At 38.1% G+C, this 16,619-nt stretch overlaps 1 protein-coding gene across 2 annotated transcripts in view; it reads right to left on the bottom strand.

The window, feature by feature from the left end:
* LOC124118347 (28S ribosomal protein S15, mitochondrial-like) overlaps positions 1-16,619 on the bottom strand; it is a 122,240-nt gene that overhangs the window by 62,685 nt on the left and 42,936 nt on the right. The gene's annotated exons all lie outside the window — the stretch shown is intronic.

The following is a 16,619-nucleotide window of genomic DNA, read 5'->3' as shown; positions in this document are numbered from 1 at the left end:
GAGAATAGAGAGATTAAATTTTATTCATGAAGAACTGCGTAGACAGGGACATTCAATTCAAATGTTTAAGGATGTGGAATCTGCCATGCACGAATACTTCCACGTTTATGGGAAAAAACTTGACCCTATGCCAAAACCAACAATAAGTCGGTTTTATACACCGTCAGAGGACCAAAAGACCGCGAGGTAGCATTCATACTAATGGGGTTGACTGCTGTATTGATTTTAGGTTACACAATAACTACGCATAAACCATGACCTAGTTAGAGTGCGCCAGCGAGTCAGAGTGACTGCTAATCAATAAATCCCCAGTGGAGATGTTAGGCTGGGCATGCATTTAGACAAATGATACTAGAAGTGTATATTTATCACAATGGCGAGAGGCACATCAAAATGTAAATTCATACGCATGGGCCAATCACAAATTTGTGGAAAGAGCTGTATGGCGGATTTTTGTGGAATCCATTCCATTGCAATTAGAAGAGGGCACATTAATTATTCGTGTTCTGTATGTGGGATTGGGGTCAAAGGTAGTTACTGTTTATGTAAGAAACACGGCGCTGACAAGAAACGGTTTCAATTTTTTTATGAGAGGAAAAAGGCTTACCGAAATGAGATAAATAGATTGGGTAGAATTCAAACCAATTAGACATTAGTTCACATGTATTTATATATCACAATGACTTATGTTGTCAGAGAGCTGAAAGCTTTAGCAAAGCAACGTGGACTACGTGGATATTCTTGAATGAGAAAAGCTGAATTGATCGATTTACTCGGTTTCGAAAACAACAAAGCCCAGACTGTTAGAGAACTCAAAGCTCAAGCAAAAAACAGTGGGCTGAGAGGTTATTCTCGAATGAGAAAAGCTGAATTGATCGATTTACTAGATAACAATGATGTTGATAATAAATCAGTTGACGATGTTGATAAAAAACAACAAGAATTAATATTTGTACCCACATCCGCCGGCGTTGGTAAATATCTAAGAGGTTGGAAGATGGATATTAATTCCAACATGGATGTTAATGATGTTAAGCCCATCATATCGAGCAAAATTAACGAGGAGTTAGATGATTTACATAGTATAAGATACCAGCTGACGATTAAAATGTCATTGAGTAAAAGTAACACAGACGATAGCACTGAATATACCGAACCATATTTCCGAAGCAATCAAGAAGTTATAACTGAATCCGATACTATAAACGCATCATTAGGTACATCAATTTAGAGGATACAGGAAACTTTAGAATGCTGGACTTATAGAGGTTCGGGTTGGGGTGTGGATAAAATCGATAGTTTATATTTAGATATAGCAAATTATATGCCCTTCAAAGGTGGATCATATAGAGAAATTACCCCCGTATTATAAAAAGAAAAAAGCCATAATAATTGTTAAAAATAAATCCGATGACTGTTTAAGAATGATGATAAGATCTGCATTGTTCCCCATAGATTCTAAAATTGCAAATAGACCTTCTAGCTATCCCCAAAACGATGGACTCAACTTCGATGGTATAGACAAACCTACACCAATATCACAAATTGATCAGGTGGAAAAGCAAAATAATCTAGCTATAAATGTTTTCGGACATTCTTCTAAAGGAATTGTTGTTCACAGGATAAGGTCCGCTCCAGAACATATTCCCAGAATCAATTCATTTCTAATCGAAAAAGATGGTAAATATCATTATACATGGATAAAGAGTTTAAGCAGACTATTATACGATCAAACAAAACATGCTAGAAAGAAATATTTCTGCGAAAGATGCCTACATGGGTACAGCAGACAAGATCTATTAGAAGCGCATAAAGAAGACTGTAGAGGTGTTGGACAGACTGCTATCAGGATCGATATGCCTAAAGAGGGGAAAAATATATTAAAATTTGAACATTATTGTAATCAAATGCCAGTACCGTACGTAATTTATGCTGACTTCGAAGCGCTTATAAAACCTATAGAAAATAATCAAGATAATTATCAAGATAGTAGTTTTACATACAATACTCAAGAACATATTCCTTGTGGGGTTGGATATATAGTTGTAAGGTATGATGGGAAAACAAACCCCCCCGTGATTTACAGAGGTCCCGATGCAGCGGGAAAGTTCCTAGAATATCTACAAAATGAAGAGAGAATAATCAGGGAAAATTTATCGGGTAAGAAACCAATGTGGATGACAAGGGATGATTGGAGGGCCTATAAGAGGTCAACTAAAAAAAAACCTGAATGGGGATTCCGTAAGAGATCATTGCGTCATTTGTTGCTGAGAAAAGGTGTATATCCTTACGAATATATGGATGATTGGTCTAGATTCGACATCTTTTTGGTAATCGCTCGTGTCGTACATATCTATTTTTTCTGCCATATCTTTATACACATCCTCAGTTTGTATTTCCATCAACAAAGAATCTGTGTCGGTATATAACACCTCGCATCTATCACCGTATTGCTTCTTAAGTTCGTTGTAATAAAAGTAACATTAAGTGTTTTGACAAGTCAAGAATACTCCAACGTACCAACCTACACCAGTCTGTTGAATATTTTGTCTTATCCATCAAATTTGGTACGAGTTTTTCTACGTTAGCTAACCTTGTGTTACCCATCAAGGAGTGTTGATATTCGGACATCCAATCTTTATTAACCATTAATCTTTCAGGAACTAGCGGATAACTGTTATGATCTTTGTGTAACTCTGTTGGATATACCAAGTCAACTTCTAGTATGTTCCCTTTATTCACATCTACCTCATGTATATCATTCACATCGATATCATTCACATCGACCCACTCAAATCCGCACAAATTGATGGCGTAGAGATATAATATGTGCGTATCGGGTTTACTCTGATCATATCCCTCCACTAATTTATTATTAGCCTTAGAATACCTTTTCGCCGCCATCGATATACCACCTTTTAATCCTTTCTCAATAAACAAGTGCATATCGTAATCGGTGAGTAGTTTTAGTTCTACACCAGTCTTCTTCAAAAATGCATCCCATGATAGTCCGGGATTGGAATAGTACCATGCCGGATCCAAGCCGTATTGTTTTAAACATGTCTTTCTAAATATCTCGAATATAATGGCGAGTAACAGTACATCAGTTTTTAAGTACAGATCGTGATAATCACCTAAATTCTTACAACCTAATTTATCCCACACCTTCAGAGCGTGTTCATAATCGGCATCGGTTATTTTAGATTCTGTTAAGTTACTATAGAATGATTCAAGGGGTGGTAATTTAGTTTCGTGAATCTAGACCAATCATCCATATATTCGTAAGGATATACACCTTTTTCAAATGCTGTGTTAACCGATCAGTATATTGATTTGTTATTGCAAAGTCATCCGGATTGTTTGCATTAGCTAAATTGTCCAGGGAAAGATAACAGAAACTGTACGGAGTATATGAATCAAAGTCCATTACTTTGCTTTATTCTGGCTTTCCCATCCTTGTCCGTATAATGTATAGTTATAGTCAAGGAGAATGATATGTATTTTTCCATATTATTAGGAATGCACGTTAAGCTGCCGTCGGTCTTTGACATAGAGGATATGATTCTCATCTCATCATGTAAGCTAAGGCTATGAAACACAACGGGGATGGGTATTGTTTGAGAATTCATTTTTAGTTTCAAGTTACACTCGTTATGAGCGGCTCCCCGATAATTACCCGTGACGTGGCAATGATCTCTTACAAATAACCCATTCAGGGGTTTATTACAAACATGACAACCCTTTGACTTCTTATAGGTCCTCCAATCATCCTTCGTCATACACATGGGTTTCTCATGCATTAAATTTTCCCTGATTATTCTCTCTTCGTTTTGTAGTTATTCTAGGAACTTTCCCGCTGCATCGGGACCTCTGTAAATCACGGGGGGGTTTGTTTTCCCATCATACCTTACAACCGTATACCCAAACCCACAAGGAATATGTTCTTGAGCTTTATACGTAAAACTATCTTGATTGCTTCGGTCGGTATTTTCAACAGGTTTGATAAGCGCTTTGAAGTCAGCATAAATTACGTACGGTACTGGCATTTGATTACAATAATGCTCAAATTTTATTATATTTTTTCCCTCTTTAGGCATATCGATCCTGATAGCAGTCTGTCCAACACCTCTGCAGTCTTCTTTATGAGCTTCTAATAGATCTTGTCTGCTGTACCCATGCAGGCATCTTTCACAGAAATATTTCCTTCTCGCATGTTTTGTTTGATCGTATAATAGCCTGCTTAAACTCTTTATCCACGTATAATGATATTTATATAATGATAAGAATTGATCCTCTGAATTGATGTATCTAATGATGCGTTTATAGTATCGGATTCGGTTATGACTTCTTGATTGCTTCGGAAATATGGTTCGGTATATTCAGTGCTATCGCCTGTGTACTTTTACTCAATGACATTTTAACCGTCAGCTGGTATTTTATACTATTTAAATCATCTAACTCCTCGTTAATTTTGCTCCATACGATGGGCTTAACATCATTAACATCCATGTTGGAATTAATATCCATCTTCCAACCTCTTAGATATTTACCAACGCCAGCTGTGGGTACAAATTTTAACTCGTTATTATCAACAACAGTGGGTTTATCAACATCGCCAACTGATTTATTATTATCTAGTAAAGCAATCAATTCAGCTTTTCTCATTCGAGAATAACCTCTCAGCCCACTTTTTTTCGCTTGAGCTTTGAGTTCTCTAACAGTCTGGGGTTTGTTGTATTTAAAACCGAGTAAATCGGTCAATTCAGCTTTTCTCATTCAAGAATATCCACGTAGACCACATTGCTTTGCCAAAGCTTTCAGCTCTCTGACAACATAAGTCATTGTGATATATAAATACATGTGAACTAATGTCTAATTGGTTTGAATTCTACCCAATCTATTTATCTCATTTCGGTAAGCCCTTTTCCTCTCATAAATAATTTGAAACTGTTTCTTGTCAGCTCCGTGTTTCTTACATAAACAGTAACTACCTTTGACCCCAATCCCACATACAGAACACGAATAATTAATATGCCCTTTTCTAATTGCAATGGAATGGATTCCACAAAAATCCGCCATACAGCTCTTTCCACAAATTTATGATTGGCCCATGCGTATGAATTTACATCTTGATGTGCCCCTCACCATTGTGATATATATACACTTCTAGTATCAATTGTCTAAATGCGTGTTGTAAGCAGTCAGTCAGTCATCGCGACATAGCTGAGTAGTCAGGGTTATTCATAGCTGATAAGACTCAGCCTGACATAGTGTGTTTACAGGTCATAGTGGCTGATATGTAATAGATCACACCAGTCAATCCAAAAACTATAAATACTAACTCGGGGTCTTTCTGAGCCTCTGACGGTGTATAAAACTGACTTATTGTTGGTCTCGGTACTCGGTCAAGTTTCTTTCCATAAACAAGGAAGTATTCGTGCATGGCAGATTCAACATCCTTAAATGTTTGAATTGAATGCCCCTCTTTACGCAGTTCATCATTAATAAAATCTAATCTCTCCATTCTGCGCCTGGCCCATTGTGACTGGGCTGTTTCGAGTTGTTCTAATGCTTTATTATGTCGTTTATGCTCCTCTCCTCTCATACTAGAAAATAAAAAATTACTCCCTGAAAAAGATAAAGCTTTAACAATAGCTCAACCGACCATCATCGCAATTGTTGCCATATTCAAATGTTTTATATGAATATAAAATATTCAAATGTTCAATAATATAAAATATTCAAATGTTTAATTACTTCATTATGTCTTCTGGGATAAGTCTTTGTTTGATTAGCATATCTTTTGTAGCCATTGCCAATCCAAATGAAGAATCATCATACCGATATCATAACCATTAAAATCTAGCTTGGGTGGTGTGGCTTTAGTAATCATTTTAGCTATACGGGCATAGCCAATGGCCAAGCCACTGACCACCGCTGAATGATACAATGCGTCTACTAACATTTTACCGTCTGTAACTGGAGTAGTCATTGCCTTTATAACATTATATGAGAGCTTACCTCTAATTGAACTTGTTGTTGTGATTGGTCAATCGGGGGTGACGTTTTCTCTTCTCCGTCTTATAAAACAACGATACCACCACTATAGCAACAACCCCCAGTGTATAGGGAGCCCAAGTTTTAATCGTGCTATGTTCAGTATTTGAATTGTGTATTAGTTTTGACTTCCTCGCTAGTGCACCCTTCCTACCAGCTGCAACTTTTCAAGGATTCTTAGTCACTCTGGCTCGTTGTTGTGCAATCGCTGGTATTTCCTCATTCACTTGATGTGCAATCTGTGTTTGTGGTGTTTCCTCGTTCACTTGTTGTGCAGTTGGAGTTTGTACTTGTTGTTGTGTCTCCACAATCGGTGTCACATGAGTCTCCATTATTAGTAAGTGGGCACTTATGTTTAAATTGACAATACCTAGCCGTTATTAAAGCGGACCAGAAAAAAGATTCTGAAGAAAGGGGTCGGCTTATCCACAGGATATACTTTCATGATAGTATTTTTCAGATCGTGATCCGACAGATCGTGATGACGGTCCGATAGATTACAACCTGAAAGTTTGGAAGTTGCCACGATTAGAGCCATTATTGTTATGAATTATCAATAAAGTTATCATTATACACCAAAGTTGTCATTATTAAAAAAATGTTATGCATGTTACTACTTCCGATAATAAGTTTTCAATTGAATGTTCAAATTTTATCATTCTTCATAAACTCCACAATCTTTACATTTGACAATATATAATTCACAGATGAAATCGCAATAACTATTACCGGTACATACGTTTTGCCAAAATCATAAATTGATAGTGAACAAGTATCTACCTTTATTGAAAGGGGCAAATAAACAACTGTAACGGTGAGTTATTCCGTTCGCCATTTGCAAAAACATGTGATCAGCTGTTTCCTGTGACGTCACAAACGGTGACTACTGTGATTGCTTCCTGTTGTTTTAAAAGCAACACGGTACACAAGGAATTGAGCACTGATGATAACGGGCCGATTGGTATTGTTATGTTGTTTACACAAACACTTTCAAGTTGTGGGTGCTTAGCGATCGTGTTGGGAGTAAGGGATAAATTCCTTTGTTTTCGAGAGATTAGTTTAATAAACTGAAGAAGCCTGTGAGTAAGTGATGGTCATTTAAGTTGTTCATAGTATATTTAATTCAATTGGATTAACATACAATAGTGGCAGCAATGTTTGAAGTTGAATTGAAGCAAATTGGTGAGTTACTGCAAAGGTGTATAAAAGTTATTTATTGACTGGCATTCTCATCATGAGTTCAAAACGAAAACGCCACGCTTACGATGCTGCATTCAAACTGCGAGTCGTTGCTGTTGATGAGTCGACAAACAACAGTGCGGCTGCACGACAGTTTGATATTAACGAGAGGCAAGTTAGAAATTGGAGGAAAGAAAAGACGGCACTAACAGAAATGCCGAAAACAAAGAAAGCTAGACGGTTTGCCGTATCACCATACAGTAAACTAGAGGATGTCCTGTATGAGTGGATAACGGAACAAAGACAGTGTGGTTACATGGGAACCAGAAATTTGATTCGCCAAGGGGCACTGACGGTTTACAAGGCGAAGAAAAAGGAATTCGACCTCCCAACAACGTTTAAGGCATCTTCACACTGGTGTTCAAGGTTTATGAACAGGAGACACCTTACACTTAGGCAGAAAACTCACATCGCCCAGAGGCTGCCTGACCAGGTAAACACAAAAGTGGACTTGTTTCATGCCTTTGTCATCAAAGAACGGAAGGCTATGGCCTATGAACTTTGTCAAATCGGCAACATGGACAAAACACCTTTGAACTTCGATATGCCAGGCTCCAGAACAGTTGACCACCTGGGTGCCAAGACGATATCGGTAAAGACAACGGGGAACGAAAAACAACATTTTACTGTTGTTTTAACCTGTTTGGCTGATGGGACGAAACTAAAACCTATGGTTGTGTTCAAAAGAAAGACAATGACAAAAGACAAGTTTCCGTCTGGAGTTGTTGTCGCAGTACACCCCAAAGGATGGATGGACGAAGACTTAGTTAAACGATGGATGACAGATGTGTAGATGTTGAGGCCGGGTGGCATGAGGGGATGCAAGTTGCTACATGTATGGGACATGTTTCGAGCTCACCAGTGCCAGAGTGTAAAGAAAAAATTGACAGAAAGCAAGACACACCAAGCAGTCATACCAGGCGGATGTACATCCCATCTCCAGCCCCTTGACGTATGCCTTAACAAACCATTCAAGACCCACGTCCGGAAGAAGTGGTCCAAGTGGATGCTAGACAGCGACCACACCTTCACCAAGTCGAACGCTATGAGAAGAGCTCCACTCGCAGAAGTAGCAAAGTGGGTGGTGGAGTCTTGGGATGAGATCCCCACAGACATGGTGCAGAAATCGTTTTAGAAATGTGGAATTTCAAACGCAATGGACGGATCTGAAGATGACATTTTGTTCGAGGAGTTCGTCTCCCCCGCCCTGGTTTCTATGGATGTGGAAGATGTCATGGCATGTGATGACCTCCATGATTACTACGACGATGCGACAGAAGAAGCTGCGTGGGCAATTCTGGCCAGTGAGGACAGCGACACCGAATTTGATGGATTTACCAGGGATGATGTGATGTAAATGATAATGTATATATGTTTTTATTTAGTTATTTGTACACAAAACAAATAACCAAAAATACAATGATTTGAAACTAAATATTTGACTTGTGTTTTCATTTGTTGGTACATTTTCTCACGGGTTCATAGTTCTATATACAACGATTCACAAAATGGCGCTTCGTTGTTGATGGCAACAAAAAACGATCATTATGAGTTTAAGAAAAGACAAAAGAAACAGCTTCCCACATTATGAAAGTGGATGACTGGTTTGTTAAATCTTTATTAGAAATAATAATGACTTTTTCAATATAATTACAACGTTTTTCATCTTATATTATTGAATATCTGCGAGTACCGGCACATGTCTTCCACCAGCGCAGTCCGACTTCGCAGTGTTTTCTGCGGGTCATATCATTTTCTTTCGTAATTTCAATGGTCAAGTTAACACCTCGGCTTATCTACGGGGTCCGCTTATCCGCGGTCATATACGGTAAGTACCCAAACGCTATGCTGAGTATGCCGACCGGAGAATGCTAAATATGAAAGCATATCTTTCTTTTGGTAAGTTCTTTACTCGCACTGCAGTCGTCTATTACGAAAAGGGTTGATTCTCCTTTGTATTTTCGTGACATACTCGTAAACAGTCTTGTAAACGATCGCCCGGATCAACTTTGTACACCTCGGGATCATTCATTACCCAATCTCTCAATAGGTATGTTTTATCAACGTTTATAGTTGGACACAGAATAATAATATGATCGAAAACGTTCCGATAATGACTTTGTAACATATCTAGAATAAAACCCGTTTGCCCGCAGATGATAGCGCAGTGCAGTTCTTTAGGTAAAAGATTATCAATAGATTGCTTGCACGAATCGTCCATTCTGTATATTAAGTTCCGCGTCTATAATCACGTACAAATATATGTTTAATTAACCAGCCGATTCCTGATGCTTCTTTATCTGTATAGTAACACCCTCACTGGCATTTTCTGTTCTCCACCCACTGCCGTGTAGTTGGTCATCGTCCGTGGTTCACATGTCGAGCCATAGCGCATACTTCGTGGTGAGGTATTCACCCATGGATACATCCCCGAGAGACAAATCTTTCGCGACCGCGTTAACTTCTGGGCTTCGTTTTATAGAAGGGAGTTTTTTAATCTCATCCCACCGTTGATATGCTTGCATACCTTGACTATATAGTTGATTAGGCACACCCTCGATAGTCAATTCTACTTTGGTAATCTTGGGATTGTAGAACTTCTCGGTATCTCTTGCCAATGCTTCAAAGGGGTCCTCGAACAACATTAAAATACTCTTCAATGATCTCGCTGGGATGTTAAGATTGATATTCCACGTCGTATCTCTTTTGTTCCTGGTGATCTTTCTGTGTCAAAGCACGTGATCGTAGAAAATGGCTAAACCTCCGGTATACTGGTTACGAATTTGTCTGGCTAATTCAGGATCTGTTATCATATCATACTCCAGTGAGATATTGTCAATAGAACAGTTACTAGGATCTTCAGTAGCTTTGATTACTCTGCCGTAGTCATTAAAAGTGAGTTCGTATTCCAACCTATCGCCTAGAGATGCTTGATAAAAGGGCATGTGACTATCTAGTAATTCAAAGTCTAGCGGAATATAGAATCGGTTAACTAATGCATCAGCAACAGCCTTATCTCCTACGACAGTATTATCACCACTATCAGCACCTACACGCAGTCTCAATGTGTTCTGATTACAAATACCTTGGTACTGTAAGTTTTCTCGTTCTTTAGCCGTTCTCCAGAGATCCATGTAACAAAAATATACATCACTGTCATCAATACTCAAAACTTCATTACCGCTAATTTTAATGAACGCGCTCTCTGCTAGCGTCAGTAGAATTCAAACTAATGGTAAATGATAGTCGTGCAGTTCCCGGAACTAACACATCGTGTGCGCCGACATTAGGAAAGCGAACCAGAAGTGTTTGATTCTGATCAATGGTACTCGGGTAATTAGTTATAGTTACAGACTGACGAATTGCTTTGATCCCTAATAGATCCCGAAGTCTGCGTTGTGCGTTTAACTTGCGTCCGTTTTGCGACATTGTTATATTGAAATTATGTAACCTTATGTTTAATATAAAAATGGATGATTTTAATCTAGATAACTTAACTGATACTAGTACAATCGGAGAGGGTACTGATGAAACCAGCTTTATGAATCTTAACGATGAACTTTTGAAACCAGCAGGTAATGATTATTACGATGCCTTAAAAGAAAGCCCAATAGGTTGTAACTATTCAAAGTTTACGATAGATAGTAAAGGAATATTCTCGTACTCCTAAGCCCCTAGCCTTGTCTACAACAGCCAGTAAAAACGGCATCAACACTGTGAATTAGGTTTTGTAGACTACTCACAAGAAAAACTTTCTGCGAAGATTACTAAGGTTCTTAAGACTGTGCGTGCTGAACTCGGTACCATAGATAAAGATAATTTGGAAGAAAGCTTGAAGCTGGCCTTGGATGGACTTGGAGAAATTTTGGATACCTACTACGATAATTCCACGTTACAGGTACCATCCTCAGAGTTCAGTATTAGGGAATTACGAGGTCTTGACAAGGCAATGCAAACAATGCGGGAAGAACTCATCAATAATATAGCCAAGCTATCTGAACTCGACAAGCATATAGCTTATGAGAAAACAAAACTTGAAAAGGCAGGGGATGAATTCAGTAGACGCCGCGTTGCAGAAAGATTGCGTAACTTAGAGGACGAAAGATTGGCCCGCCTCGAAGCTGCTTCCAGTAATAGAAAGGCACTTCATTCACAAATCAGTCGAATTCAAGAAACTATCGATAAAGTCCTCAACGATGATACTACACTGGACGATAAAATTAAAACATTGTTCAGAGAGCAGGGGATAACCATTGCCAGTATTTTAACCACATTGGGATTTATTATATCGACTTTGACTCTCGCGTTAACCGATGGCAGCAGACCACCCACATCGCTAGTGATAAAAATGGCGTAAAAGAGTGGATAAAAAAGCATTTAAAAGCATTAGGAGAAGCGCTGGGAAAGCTCGCTGGGAAAGCCGCATCTGCACTTCCCGGCATAATAGGGAGTATTGTTTCCTAGCTCTTGAATTTATTAGCTAAGACCACCACTTGGCTTAGTCAAAACTTGAGGGCAGTGATTGTAGCAATTGCCGAGCTGTTGTACGTATCCGTTTAAGACTATTTAACCAAATCATGAGTAAACCCGCCACAACTCCACCTTTTTTTAGCGGCAATATGCGGTGGCACTTGTGGTTGTGCGTTAGTAGACGGTTGTTGTGGTGTCTGTGGCTTTACTATTCCCATTTCGCCTGTGTTATTAATTCGGTGTTAATATCTGAATTTATACCTGTTTTTGTTGATCAGTAGCAATTACAATTTTATTATTATAGCCGATCATTTGACTGATCTTAAGTTCCATATTACTTGGAGACATGTATAGTCCTGCCCCATAAACGTAGTCTACTTTGGATTGAGCGTACTGTAATACATCTTGATAACGTTTTATAGAAGATGGTATGTCAACTGGTGACTTAATAGCATCCTCTACGTTTGCGACAAACTGTTTCTTGCGCATCGAGCGCTGTCCAAGAACCAATTATTCCTGTTCGTGTTTTAAGTTCTTATTGATTCCTTAACTCTTACAACTCATGTGTTAGTAAAATTATTTTCTGTTTTATCATTAAAAAATACATTCCAAGCGTTTGCGGAATTGTTTAGTTGCACAAATTTTGTAACAATATAAGCTTAACCACTCTTAAAACTCATAAGATCTCCCCTCCAATCGTTACTCGAAAGTTCCCAGCCATGATTAAGATTATGCAATCTTACAAAAAGATTTTTTTCTGTAACAACTAAAATGGATCGAATGGTTGATGAGTTTTTCAACTAAATCATCGCTTTCTTCTTTAACAGTTTAAGTCCTTTTATACGCCAATCTACTCGTAGAAATATTAAATTCCTGACAAAGACGCTCATACGCGAACCTATTGTACGGATTATTGCTCGATCCTGCGTTAATGGGGCACTAATTTCTTTAAGTATACGTCTAATCTGATAGTACACGTGAAATGATAAAACAGACTTATTTAGTTCAAATCCGGGGGCATTAAGAGATACACCACATCCTGTTGTGGCACACCATATGGCAAAGTTTAACTTGTTCTGCCAAAATTGCATTGGATTGTGAAACCAATCGTGCACCATTTTATCGCTAGCTGCTGTGACCCTGTGTTTTTCAAAGATATCAGGGAATTCAACAACAAAATTAGCACCAGAGGCACTTACTAAAATCGACTAATTAGTAATGTTAGTTGATTTTATATTCAAGTTATGATATAGTATCTTTGTATATTTAATATGTATGTCACACTCCCGGGAATAACAAATGGTCAGTCTATTCAACTGCTTCATTCTATCGATAACTCGGATGGACAACTTGAAGTCGCCCTATGCGATGTAACGTATTACCCACGGTGGACCAATATAAATGATGTGATAGAAAATAATAAGTTTATAATAGGAGAATTAGGTATTGATCACACTCGCATTGTTATACCTAATGGGTATTACTGCGTATGCTCAGTCAATGATGAAATGTTTAAGCCTAATGGAATTAGTCTCACACAAAATGAGTCGAATGGGATGCTGAAATTAAACGCTGGAGAAGAGAATTTACTTCTTGCCAAGATCTTTGCAGAAACACTTGGACTTAAAGGCAAAACGCGAATAATACCACCCAACGATACAGTGCATGGAATTAAATTACCCGATTAAGTTCCCTATAAAGAATTGTGCATCCATCTTGATCAGATCAGTACGACGGATAATATTCAACTCGAAAGTCCTTCAACTCTACTGAGAGCTATTCCAGTCAAAGGAGAAAAATATAATACCGGTAGAACAGAATCTTTCTCATCATTACAATATAAAAAATTTCTGCATTAGATGTAAAACATCAACCTGTACATATAGGATACTTGTGTGTAACACTTCATATTATAAATAATGTTTGATTTCACATTTAAGTTATGATATAGTATCTTTGTATATTTAATACAGTCGTGCCTCGTTTATACGGACACTTGCATCATTTCACAATTCGTCCGTATAAACGAATTTCCGTATAACTGAAACCAGCTCCTTACTGGAAGAGTTACTTCCCATCAATTATGCAACTCATGACAGATGACAGAGCAAACAGATACATCCATTTTCCAGGAGATTTAGCCACTTCTGTTTGTCTTTTAAAATGTCACCAATTGTCGATTTTCCTATGGTATGTCCAAATTCAGTGCCATTATGCTTACTGATGGTTTCTAAACTTGCTGAAGGGTGTTTTTCTTTAAACAGACAAATTTCCCTTTTTTTTGCGTGCTGTAACTGCGTATCGCTGAAGATTCGATGGTTGACAGGTTATACTTACACAACTTTGACCTCTGACCTCCACAGACGCCATATTTATCGAAGGGGATTACATGTAGAATAAACAAGCTTGTCTCAAACGTAACTCAGTGTCACTTGGTTAATTGACTTCTCAGGAATCAAAGGATTACCACCAGCGGAAGGATTACCACCAGCGAAAGTGTATTGTCCAGATAAGTGAGACAATATTGTGTGCATTTCAGTATTTTGTGTATGAAAATGACCGTCCGGTTCCGGAAACTAAATTTCCGGATATACGGGTAAATTTATATAGTAATTATTCCGTTTTGAATGAAAATTGTCCGGGAACCGAGGTTTCTGGATATCTGAAGTCTGTATAAACGAGGCACGACTGTATGTATGTTACACTCCCAGGAATAACAAATGGTCAGTCTATTCAACTGCTTCATACTATCGATAACTTGGCTGGTCAACTTGAAGTCGCTCTATGCGATGTAACGTATTACCTGCGGTGGACCAACATAAGTGCTGCGAGAGATAATAATTTGTTAAGACTAACTGAAGCTTTCAGTGGTGAAGGCAATCGCGTCATTATACCTGATGGGTATTACAGCGTATGCTCCCTCAATGATGAAATTTTTAAGCTCAATGGAATTAGTCTCACACAAAATGAGTCGAATGGGTTCCTGATTTAAAGGGCTGGAGAAAAGCAAGTAATTATTGATTGGAGCTTATCAGATACACTTGGATTTGTAATACAGGAGAAGAAAGAATAGCAATAGTAATCAAACCCAACGAAACAGGGCATGGAGTTAAAATTACCCGATTTAGTTCCCTATAAAGAGTTGTACATCCATCTTGATCAGATAAGTACGACGGATAATATTCAACTCGAAAATCCTTCAACTATGCTTAGAGCTATTCCAGTCAAAGATGAAAAATATAATAGCGGTAGAACGGAATCTTTCTCAACATTACAATACAAAAAATTAAAGCATGGTATGATTTCAGACCTCAAAATTTCTGTATTAGATGTAAAACATCAACCTGTACATATAGGATACTTGAGTGTAACACTCCATATTATAAATAATGGTTGATTCATCAGGCCCTGGAACACAGACAATGTAATACAATTGCGCTTTCCGATCTCGGAGACACAGAAGGATTCGGTAAACCCGGTACCGATGGAAAGTTATACGCTTTACACTTACAAGATAATGTATACAAGCGGAAAGACATTAGACATTACATTCATAGGTAATCAAGGAGATTTAAGCGATGTCGACGTTAGTAGACTCAATAAAACACTTCATACAATCTTACTCGCAACGATGATAATAAATGGACTATGATCGAAGAAAAAATCGAGTGGCTATTGAATATCGTCATTACCCCACCGTATGTGATGATGGGTAAGGGACATCAATTAACTAAGATAATAAATAGTGGGATCGTACTCGCGGCTTATATCCCCTCAAAACGAAAAAGTGTGTCAGTCTCTCGACTGCCAGAAAACCCAGGTCATATGTTATTGAGTCGTCCGGCACTTAAAAAGGTTAGTTTAAATTTGGTTACCGAATTCAATGATATAAAACAGAACTTAAGTGCAATACCTAATCTTTCTACACTTATTATTGAAGTCTTGTTTGGAGATGTACCAGTAGATGCCTTCGAAATATTACCAGGTCTATCAATCAAATGGCTTAAGAAACACGAGCGTCGACGTTGTAGTATAATTTATGTAGGAGCATCACCCGTTGCAACCCTTGAGGGGATCCAAGTTAATAAAAGTAATAGCATTTCTCTTACTAAGATATTTATGCCGTATAATATACATTTAATAAGGCTGATGTATACTCTCAAAACATTGAAGCAAGACCACTTAAAGACTATTATATGATATAATAATATACACTATAGGTTTATATCCAGCGCTCGATGAAAAGATGGATACTATTGATGGATTTCGATTACATCAAAAAAGCGACATAAAAACATAGAATAGAGGAGAGGGAGTTGAGACTTGGATTGTATAAAAAGTATCGAAGTGCCGTGAATGCTCTCGACGGAGTTGACACTGCGCTTGTAACAGCTAGCATGGGACTCGGTGTAGCCGGTGTTGGTTTATTATCAACTATAATCGCCGCGCCTATCGTACTTGGCATGGAAATAGCCGCCGGAGTCTCAGGACAGGCAGGAATAGCGATAAAATTTATTTCTCGTAGGTTGCAAAAGAAAGCATTAAAACATGATAATATTTCGATACTCGCCGAAGTTAAGTTGAACAGCATTGAGGACCATATTTCAACAGCAATGGCTGATTGTAAGATATCCTAGGAGGAGTTTCGTTTAGTGCTGTCAGAACTCACCAAATACAACGTAATGAAGCAGGAGATTCGATCCAATTATCGTAAGTCCAGTGGTATTAGCGAAGACGAGAAAATAAAGTTCATAAAACAGGGGAGACAACAAGCGCGTCAATTATTCCGTGCCAAAACCAAAGAAATGGTTTGAGATTAAAAATAGATTGCTTGATCACATTTAAACGAATGC

The sequence above is a fragment of the Haliotis rufescens genome, unplaced genomic scaffold (assembly GCF_023055435.1).
Source record: "Haliotis rufescens isolate VD_foot unplaced genomic scaffold, xgHalRufe1.0.p SCAF_5, whole genome shotgun sequence".
Classification (NCBI taxonomy): domain Eukaryota; kingdom Metazoa; phylum Mollusca; class Gastropoda; order Lepetellida; family Haliotidae; genus Haliotis; species Haliotis rufescens.
The sequence above is the reverse complement of the archived record's forward strand: the minus strand, read 5'-3'. Positions and strand labels throughout refer to the sequence as shown.